The following is an 11237-nucleotide window of genomic DNA, read 5'->3' as shown; positions in this document are numbered from 1 at the left end:
GCCTTCTCAATCCGATAAGTACCGGCAAAATATTTAATCCATAACTGTAAGCATAAATTTGAGTGAGTTTCCCTAAAATATCTCATACAACACATCATAATAATCAACTATGTTCTAACAGCATCCCTGGAACTAACAACAGTCACAAATGTCACATACAAGACACAATATAATCAACTATGGGTTTACAACAATCCTGGGGACTATCTGCAGTCTCAATGGACTAACAACATGCCCTGTGGATTAACAACACACATCATAGGTTATCAACAACCCTAGGGACTATTAGCAGTCACATGGACTCACAACAGTCTAGGAGTTATCAGCAACTCGATTCACATATAGCAATAATCAACATATAAGACCCAACATGTAACGGTCGATCCAAGTATTATTTATTTTTGGTCCCTTATATATCAAGTTATTGCTTTTTGGCCTTGTTTTGCATGTTTGTGGGGGATGAGGGACCATTCTTGCCAAGATTGGAGTTTTGGAGGCGGAGCTCGAACGCGAGGCGTTTACGCGTGGAGCTCAAACTCATTTTTTAGGGTTTAAGACCGATTTAAACACCTTAAGTCCCAGGTGTTGGCCTCATTTTCCAGCCTCCATAGCCTCTAACCCTAATCTCGAAACCCTAGAGCCTCCTTGAGTGTTGTGAGCTCATTGTGTGTGTTTTGGTGTGTGTTTGAAGCTCATTCAAGGAAGAGAAGCTTGGTTCAAGGTGGTGGTTCAAGTAGGAGCTTATAGATCTTGGTTCTCTGCTCTATTTCCAACATATTTGAGGTATAAAGCTCTAACCTTGCTCATTAGAAGTTTAGATCTAAATTTTTATGGATTTTAGTCCCATTTTGGTCCCATAGTTGAGATCTTGTAGTTATGATCACTCCAGAAGCTTTGAGTTGCTTCTCTTGGTGTTTATGATGTTCTAGATTCATAAAGTTAGCATCTTTAGAGTTGGATAAGCCCCATGCATGAGATTAAGCCCTTTTTATGGAAGTTGAATGCTATATCTTGAAGTTGGGACCTTTTGGGGCATGCAAAGCCACCAAGTAAGAGACTTTATGGTTCTAGATGTTCTTTAGGACTTGGATCTATGTTTTAGTCGTGTGGCTTTAAGCACTAAGTGCTTAATAATCACTTTTGGGAATCAATGTGCGAAAGCCCAACATTGGGTCGAGGAACGCCCAACGTTCCGGCTGAGGCTCACGAACAGTTGGCAGGTGACGAACGCCCAATGTTCCACAAGGGAACACCCAATGTTCGATCCATCAATAGGCTTCCTTGGGCCTTTTTCTTGGACCTTGATTGCTTTGGACTTTAGTGGGCCACCTGAAATCAGGTTTTTGGACTATGGATATGATTGGGCTTTAGGGTAAGGCCCGTTTGAGGGGTTTGGGCCTAATTTGGAAAATTGGGCCATAAGTGGGCCATTAGTGGGCCTTGGAAGATTATTTAGTGTTGGGCCTTTTATATGGTGGATTTGGGCCTTAGTCATGGATCAAATTAGGCTAGGGGTAAAATGGTCATTTTTCCCCAATAATAGATTATTAGACATATATTGGAACCCAAGTATTGATTGGGTGTTATTTTGTACTGATAGCTCGAGGAGTCGTCAGGACAGCAACTAGGGATTTCTTTCTGTGAGATTCAGCTTTCGAGGTGAGTTTCCTTACCGGGCTATAGCGAGTCTAAGACACCAATGTCGACCCTTATTCGTTATGCTAGGATGCTAGGAGTCTGCGTGACCCTGGCATGTGTCATGTGCTGACCCTTATTGGTTATGCTAGGATGCTAGGAGTATGCGTGACCCTGGCATGTTTCATGTGCTGCTATGAATACCGGGCGGGGCTCGATGCCAGGCAATGCTTGAAGACTGGAACATATGCTAGAGTTTATGATCATTATGTGTATTAGTACGATTATGTGATATAGATGTGTATAGCACGTGAGGCCCAGTGACAGGCGAGGCCTGAGAATAACAGATTTGTATATCGAGCGGGGCTCGATGCCGGGCGGGGCCTGATGCCGAGCGAGGCCCGAGGTCGGACGGGGGCCCATTATTTGATTTATTATGTATGGTATGGGGTATGTTGGGGAACTCACTAAGCTTTGTGCTTACAGTTTTCATTTTATGTTTCAAGTACTTCCGGTTACAAAGGGAAGAGCTCGGGTTGACTGCATCGCACACACCATTGAGATTCCGCATATGATGTTTTACTCTGATTTTATATGATATTTGATACATTGGTTATTCGAGACGTATGGATGTTATTTGGAAATACTATTTTATCTATTTTTAAAAATGAATTTTTTGGGACCATATTTTGGGATGTTACACAGCAGGTCAACATATACTACCATACATGCAAATACAGCAAGAAGACTCACCTCACGAATAGCAGCTGACACACAATAGCTCACATACAAGGTAGACAAGTACAATGAGACACCTAACAACAATAAAGAAGTACCCTCTCGGTCTACACCCTAAAACCCAAAAATTGACCAAAAGTCAACAATGGACAAAGTCAACGGTCAAGGTGAATGTCAACCTCAGCAGGACTCCACGTTGTGGCCACGCATAGGCCATGTCGTGGGCACTAAAAGACAAAACATTCAGGCACCCTCCTCAGTCGCCACGTCGTGGTCTCCAAAATGCCACGTTGTGGGTACTGGGTTCCAGCAGCTTAACAGATTTAGCTCCAAACCTATTAAGCCATTCCTTCAAACTCTCCAGATCCCTTCCTAAGGCCTAATACTTTACAAGGAAATAAGCTTTTCAGTCTTGCATGACCAATGCAATTCTAACACTCAAAATTAGGTCAAAATGGAGAAATACCACCAAAGATCACATACATGAAGCCCAAAATAGCAACAAACTTTAGATCTGTAACATATGTCCACTAAGGGACCTTAATAATCCATAAAGTTGCTAACTTTATGGATTCCAAGCATTCTACTCAACCCAAAATAGAGAAAAGTGGGCAAAAACCTAGATCTAGCATGCTTTAATGAAAAAGGCAGAGACTTTATACCTCCTAAAGGTTAGGAACGAAGTGAAGATGCCAGATCTATGCTGGAACCAAGCAACCAAACACCAAAATGAGCTCATTCTTTCTTCATCCTTCACAAGAATGGCTTTAGACACTCAAAACACACATATGGAGGCTAGGGTTTGGAGGGAATTCGATATCAGATAGTGGAGGTTGGCAAAATGAGAAACCCTTGGAGTTAATGCCCTTCAATAGGGCCTCAATCCCGGAATTAGGGTTTTGGCCCAATACAACCACCACGTTGTAGCCAACTATATACCACGTCATGGTGTTGCGCAGATGCGTCTTCTTCCTCATCCAATGTCACACCGTGGCCCACCCAATGCCACGTCGTGGCCATATAAAATTCCAACTTTTAAAAAGATTAACTTAAGAAAAGAATTCCTGCAGACTAGATGTTACAAGTTTGTTTATGTTTGTTTATTTAATAAGTAAACATGGACATGAGTTTGTGTTTACTTGGTTAAATAAACCAGCATGAACAATGGTTTCGTTCGTTCTTAAACATTAATACTTAGACTTATCTTTTGAATTACTTAGAGTTTTTAATGTTGGGTAAATAGCACAAAAGACACTAAGTTTACATCAAAATTCAAATTTGACACTGTGTTTTTTTTGTCTCAAATTTGACACAGTGTTTTTTAATTTTATACAATTTTGACCATTTGACCGATCAACCCGGTAACCTGCTGATGTGGCATGATAACGTGGTATGCTGACATGACATGTTGATGTGTCAAATTGAATTTTTTTTCACAGAAGACACTAAGTTTTCATTTGTTTCAATTTTGACACTATGTTTATTTTTTTTTTCAATTTCGACAGTCTGTTTTTTGTTCCAAATCAAACATCATTTTTTCCTGTTTTGTTTAATGTTGACCATTTTCCATTTTAAACCGTATAAATATTTTTTAATACATTTTAAACCGTATAAATACATTTTTACATTTAAAAACCATATTTTTATATAAATCAAGGTTTTTTTTTTTTTTTTTTTTTTTTTTTTTTTTTTTACATTCAAACCATAATTTTGTGTATAAATATGTATTAAAAAAAATAGTAAACCACACCATCTGAGCAACCTAAACCAAACTCGAGGGAGCACTACTAATATTTTGATCGCGTTAGAATTTGAACCATGGACATTTTCTATGGTATCTTGCACTGACAATAGACGTCCAGACACTTTTTAATACATATAAAATATATGTTTGATTTTGTAACACTAGTTTTTTTAACATTTCTCTTAATCTTACAATACTACTTTCCAATTTCTTAAGTCATTTTTGCATTGACAAATTTATAATAAGAGCAACATAAAATGTGTGTTCGACAAAATTAGATAGAAGCTGATATTTTTATGATTATTCGGTAAAAATAGATGAAATCTTTTAAACATGTAAAATTACATAAAATGACTTATTTAAAACACTTTTGATTTTGAAAAGGGTAATTAAGCCATTTTACAAAATTATAATAATTTTTTTAAAAAGCTATTTGAAATAGCTTTTAGATTTAGAACTTAGCTTTTAGATTTAGAACTTACCGAACATGTATAAAAAAAATGCACCATTACAAATAGATATGAAAATATGATCTCTCTTTTTAACATGATAGTATTAATAGATGCGTTTTCAAATAATATAACATTTTTTTTTTAATTTTCCAATGTTACGACTTGATTTTTTAAATAATTTATATACAGTGCTTACCGATGACTTTTTAAATAATTTAACCAATCCCTCTGTCCACGTCTAATCAACATTTCTTTTAGGTTTATCCTTTTTGTTTTTGAAGAGCAGTGTAACTATAACAAGAGGTAATGCATACTATATCACAACATTTATTGTCTTTTCTGTACAATCGATTTCAAAAAGACAATAGACCGAACGCTGGTTTACTAAAATCAATCCGAACCAGTCTACTAAAATCAATCCGAACCAATTGATGCTGTTTGAATACACTTTTGCAATTAATTAAACCATTCCATTTGGTTTGATTTTTGGTTGTTTCTCTCATGTAATTTCGGCCAAGAACCCAAGAAAAGATCTAGTAATTTAGCCCAATATTTGCTTTACTCCATGGCCCATATTCCGTAAAACCCAACCAATTTAGTTAGATCTCTCTCTTTCTTTCTCTCTTAATTTTTTTTTATTTAGAACATCAAAGAAACAGTTTCTATATATTATACTCATAAGTTATTCCGCGCGCACAAAGACTTGAATCCTAAACTTGTCAAGCCATGTACGATGGAGGCTTTTCTATTAACACCTGTTACCACTAGACTACAAGCCCTTTGATCTCTTTCCTCTTTCAAATGGAAAACGTAACGTTACAACCCCTGTCCGACGTACCCTTTGCCCAAAAACTTTTGAAACTGCCGCCAATCCGCCATCCGCGGTTGCCTCAACCTTCTTGTTTCTACTAATGCATCCTCCGTGTAGAAGCTTTGTGGTTGTATAAGTTTTATTGTGTTTACTTGTGATTTAAACTGAACATAATCTGGTTTCTATTTTCTTCTTGATATTCAATAATTTGATGAAGTCGATACGACCAATCTATTTGTTTGTAATTGTCAAGTAGTTTTTGTTGTGGTATCGATTTTTTTAAAATGGAAAACACACACACACTCTATTCTAGAATTAGTTGTAGCGTTAAAATTCAAAATTTTTTGTTTTATAAACTGTAGAGAGGTTCTTGTATATATGACATGCAATGGGTATTTCTAATTTTGTAAACCGTAGAGATGTTCTTGTCTATGTGGCATGCAATGGGTTCGCCTATTATGGATAGTTTTTGCGATATAATTTTATGTATTGAGAATGGGGTTCCTATACTAAACAATAATAACTAGCAGGAATTGCCCGCACCGTTGGTGCCGGGTTGGATAAGGTTTGTTTAAATGTTCATAAGTTTCTATTTTGTCACTTTTCACTGATAAGACGGTTTCCTTGACTTCAGTTTAAATGTGTTAAGACATTATAATTAAAAAAATATACCCAATTATAGCATTACACTTTCCTTATAAAAGCTGCAATTTTGTGTGTGTACGCGCTCTTCGTTCATTCCTAACAACATTTAAGTAATTATTTAATACCTAAAATAAAGTTTAGAGTGTGAAGTTCTATGTAGAAGATTGCAGAACCTTACATCATCAGCAACAACAATCTTTTGGTTTGGGAAGTCGATCATTGGTTTTCTTTAAGGTATGACAAGTCCAAGAGGACCAACAATTGCAACTCCAGCTATTCCCTGTATATAAAAAATGGAAAGAAAAAAAAAATTATATAATAAGAAATATGCCAAGTTTTGTAAAAGAAACTGAGTCCAAGCATCATCCAAAGTATACATGAAAAGCATGAAGCAACTTATAAGGTTCAAAATTTTCTCATAGCATATTCGAAAATTAGTCTTCCCTGATCTTTAACTATTCTAAAAAATTGTAAAACAGTCCTCTTTTGGAGACAGAAAGAAGTAAGGAAAAATGCAATTACGTTTATTAATTTATTAATAAACTATAATGTTGTAATAGAGAGAGATTTGAAAATCACTTCCACCGGTCTCTGTTAAATGCAACAAAAGAATTGAGCGTCTTTCATACTTTAATGCAGTGGGATTAAGGCAGCTAACAGCTTTGTAATTAACTACAAAACATGAAAGAAATAGTAAAATATATATATTTTTTAAGAATGATTTTTTCAATAAGAAGTAGAAGCATAACTAACCATACATGTGAAACATTGTGAGGGACAGAAAAGAGAACAATATGATAGTTGAGTGTCCTATTGTAAGTGTGCAAGAAGAATCTCTAAAGCCATTCCCATCATTGTTGCCACTGTCTCATGGGTTCCTTCCTTAGAAATATTTTAATTTATTAATTTATTATTATTGTGTTCTTATTATATAGCCATATAAAATCAAGAAAACTACCTTTGCAGCTATATCTGCTGTGTTATTTTGAAGAGCAAAATGTTGGGTCAAAGCAGTCGTAGTTGCTCCACTGGCAACACTAGCTAAAGCAACAGAAAAAGGGTATTTTGGTCATACTGATCACGAGGGTAGCAAATTACACAAAGTGTTGGCCAATTTTGCAAGTGGAGTAAATATACAAAAAAAAAAAAAAAAAAAAAAAAAAAAAAAAAAGTAGAAAAAGGGAAAACATTAATTACTAAAACATCTTGACAACCTTCCTATGCTGAGAATGAATATAAATGCTGAAGGAAACAATGGAGAGACAAAGTCCATCAACATTCCTTTAACATATGGTCTTAATTGGGTAGCCGTTTACCGAAATTGCTTTGGCGTATGCTTTGTTGTATTACCAACCATTAACAGATGGAAATCCAAAGATAGCAGCCTAACATATAAATGGTAAGAAAAAACATTAAAATTAAAGTAGTATAATATATTCCTTCCAACCATATTTCATTGTAAGGATAGGTAGGACCCTAACAGAACCAAAAATGACAAACTTACCCTTTATAAAAGTAAATATCACTTCTACATCAATTGCATTTGAATTAAACAGAACGTAGGTAAAAAAAATGGTAAGCTGGAATTGAGCACCAGATCTTCATTAAAGCCAACACCAAATCTGAAAGTTTAAAATCTTACATCTACCGAAAAATATATATAAAAACATTTTTATTGCGGTAAGAAAATCAAGAGAGAAATCCTTTTTATCATAAATAACATAAATATAAACACTAACCATATTCACATTTACTTTGAGGTGTGAACGGATGGAAAGAGAAACAGTGTGTGATAACAGTAAGAAAAAACCCAACAAAACTCAAAAAAATGACAGTACAAAAGTCGAATTGCAGAATTTCACTTAGAGCGTCGTCGCCAGGGAATATGTAATGGAGGCTAAAAAAATGGGAATCCAACATATGGCTGCAAACACAGGTTGCATATTCCAATCGGATATGCCTTCCGAGTTGCCCTGCCCAAAAACGGTGCTGAATCCGAATTTTTTCACAGATAAAACTCATCATCGCATGCGTCAAATAGAAAGCAAGAAATTTATCAAAGCCCTAAAGTAAGATGAAACACAGATGAAGCCAGCAGTCTGAAAATCCTCACGCTTTGATCGCCACTTCATTAAGTGACAAAATCCAACACAAATACCAAGTATAGGAAAAATATTCCAAAAAACGTGAAAAAGAGGAGTGGCAACCAAAAGGCTTTGGAACGTAAGAGGTACCGTTCCCAACCAGACCTCCAAAGGTACAACCAATGCACAATCGTGGGTGAAGCAATCTAGTAAAATAAGAAGCAATCACATGGATAGGCGGCGAATGAAGGAAGATCATTGGAAGATAGTGGCGGCAAAACACCCGGAACATAACACGTATGAATGCAAGCCAGCAGACTTTTCAAAGACGACCCCCAAATTTGGCCGTAACGCAAAAGCAGAGCGAAGGCGGATAAAAGGAAGATGGCTACGGGATGCAAGTGTAAAACTTCAAAAATGTCGTGGCAAATATCTTAAACCGGAGAATGATGTGGCTAAATTCCAAATACCCAAACTTTCCTGTTCACCATCTCATGAGAATTAATATGTATATAATTAAACAACCCTAACTAGAATATATATATATATATATATATATATATATATATATATATATATATATATATATATATATATATATAACACCCTTAGTTTGAACATGGGGTTATCGAATGCTTAAACTATCTGTTAAATCTATAAATAATTGTGTAGGGAGACCCAAAGATGTCTGCATGCTGATATACTGATGGATCATGCAAAACACGCACATGACCACTCGTAACACGTTCCATAACAAAATATAAATAAATTTCCACATTCTTGGTTCTTTGGTGTTGGATCGGGTTAGAGGATAGGTACATAGCACTGACATTGTCACAAAAGACAACCGTAGCATGAGACAAGGGACAATAAAGTTCGAGAAGGAGATTACATAGCCAAGCATTTTCAACAAATACATTATCTATCCCTATGTACTCGACTTTGGCACTAGAACAAGAGTCGACGTCCAGCTGTTTCGAGGACCAGGAAAAGGTAAACACATAACCCATATGTGAACCGATGAATAATATGACATCCATCACATTTAACATCAGAATAAGAAATCAGGCGATCGACGACTGAATGACGAATGTGAACGTGAGAGAGGATACCACGAAGATACCTTAAGATGCGCTTAAGAGCCAAAAAATAAGGAGTACGTGGACCATGCATGAAGAGACAAATTTGCTGAACAACATAAGCAATATGAGGACGAGTGAAAGTCAAATATTAAAGGGCTCCTGCAAGGCTTCGGTAGAGAGTCAAATCAAAAACCGACTCTCTAGCAACGGAAATTTTGGATTTCGTATCAGCGAGAGTGTTACATGGATTGCACGTAGACATATCCGCACATGAGAGAATCTCTTGAACAAATTTTTGGATCTATATGCTCAAGACTCTTTATTGAATGATATTTGCTAATAACATATGATCTTATAGGGTCACACCTTAATCAAATAGGCACATATTGAATATTTATTAGTAATATGATTATTGATAAATAACCAACTCTTGTATTTGATGGAAATAGGTGTCCAATATCATAACTAAATTGGTATAACTTTGGAAATAATAACAAAGTCCTTTTTGGGTTACCCTCAAGAGCTATAATAGCTAGAATAGGTTAAGAGATTGAGATAATGAATAAATTGATTTATTACATGTTAATAAATCAATTAGAAAATAAATAGAATTGATTAATACGTAACTGTAATTAATTTGGAATTAATTGGAGTTAATTAGAATTAATCAAGAATTGATTAAATGTGTAGAGACTGAATGTTAGTTGTTCAAAAGTTGAACAAGAGGCGCATTCTAGAATCCCTAAAGGGTATGGACGGTTTTAGAAGCTCTTGGAAGCTTCCAGAATTAATCTAGGTACTAGATACGAAAATGATTTGAATATGGATTAAATCTGATTATTTAATTGATCCAAATCTGCTTTGCCTGCAAGTTACCTCAGCTATACATAGACCATTTGGCCTTCATTTATTTTGTTCTTAACTCTCTATATACTTAGAGAAACCGAATTCTCTAAGTTCCCTCTTCTCTCTCCTAAATATTCTAGGGTTTTAGTCTTTTGGGTGTGTGTCATTATATGCATTTTGCTTTCGGTGTTAGTCCTTCCAAGTGATTGCATGGAGTTCGAGATCTTCAAGTGGAGCACAAGTATATACAATTATACTTGAAAAGTTAGCAATATTTTCACTTTTGATAGTTCATATTCATGTTTTAAAAGTACGTTTCTATAACAGTAAAACTTATATCCTAGGGTGCATGTACACTTATGATGATTTTTGAATGTTTTTGTTGCCTTAATCTAGCGTATAGTTGCATAGAAAACCCAACAGGTAGTATCAGAGCCTTAAGTTTTTGTTATATGTACAAGATTTAAAACTGAAAAAAATTCTAAAAAGAAACCTGAATCGCAGGATGCGGTGCACCTTAGCCTGGCTTGTCGCGGCCTGCTGAGTTTTTGGTGGTTTTGGATTTTTGCAATATTTTTCAAATTTACGGTTTATGTTTAGTTTTAATTTTTATCTAAATCTGTTAGAATCTGATTAATTAAAAGAGGAAGATAAATATGCATTATTGATTTGATGATTGATAATGATTTAATAGATTAATTAATTAAAGTTAATTTAGTTGGAGACTTGGACTTAATGAATTAAGTTGATAAAGATGCACTTTTGGTCCCTATGAGACTTTAAGACTAGATCTTGGTTGTGTGGACCATCCTAATTGATAAATTTGGAAACTTTATCCATTATGGAGCTATGGGGAACCATAAAAATCTGATCTTGGTCCTTCTATCCTTTCCATGCAAGAGCTATGATGTCTTAATGGATTAATACGTTAGGGTTTTAGCGTTTTGGACTTTTTCTAGCCATGGAAAGTCATAAAGGTGGAAAATTTATGACTTAAGTCGATGTTTTGAGTCTAGATATGAGTTTAGATGGAAAGGACTTAAGGAATAATCACTTAATGAGAAGGAGGGTGTACATACGTAGTATGTTGGGCGTTGCACATACGTGGTTAAGACCCTGCAATTCGATCAAGAAGCATGATAAGCCAGGCGTAGTAGCTGACTTTTTTACTAGGATTTGACATTTTTGACCTTGAACAGG

At 35.5% G+C, this 11237-nt stretch overlaps 1 long non-coding RNA gene across 1 annotated transcript; it reads right to left on the bottom strand.

Annotated features, from left to right (window-relative positions):
* Nucleotides 1–6009: 6009 nt before the first annotated feature.
* Nucleotides 6010–7406, bottom strand: LOC145128330 (uncharacterized). The gene is made up of 4 exons (XR_013716817.1): nucleotides 7240–7406; nucleotides 6784–7066; nucleotides 6605–6697; nucleotides 6010–6305 (listed from the first exon to the last, which is right to left on the bottom strand). It is a non-coding gene; the product is annotated as an uncharacterized LOC145128330 (long non-coding RNA).
* Between the last annotated feature and the right edge of the window lie 3831 nt (nucleotides 7407–11237).

Source organism: Lactuca virosa, chromosome 8, assembly GCF_052849685.1.
Source record: "Lactuca virosa cultivar CGN04683 chromosome 8, Lactuca_virosa_CGN04683_v6, whole genome shotgun sequence".
In the NCBI taxonomy this organism is placed as follows: domain Eukaryota; kingdom Viridiplantae; phylum Streptophyta; class Magnoliopsida; order Asterales; family Asteraceae; genus Lactuca; species Lactuca virosa.
This window is presented reverse-complemented; position numbering and strand designations above follow the sequence as displayed.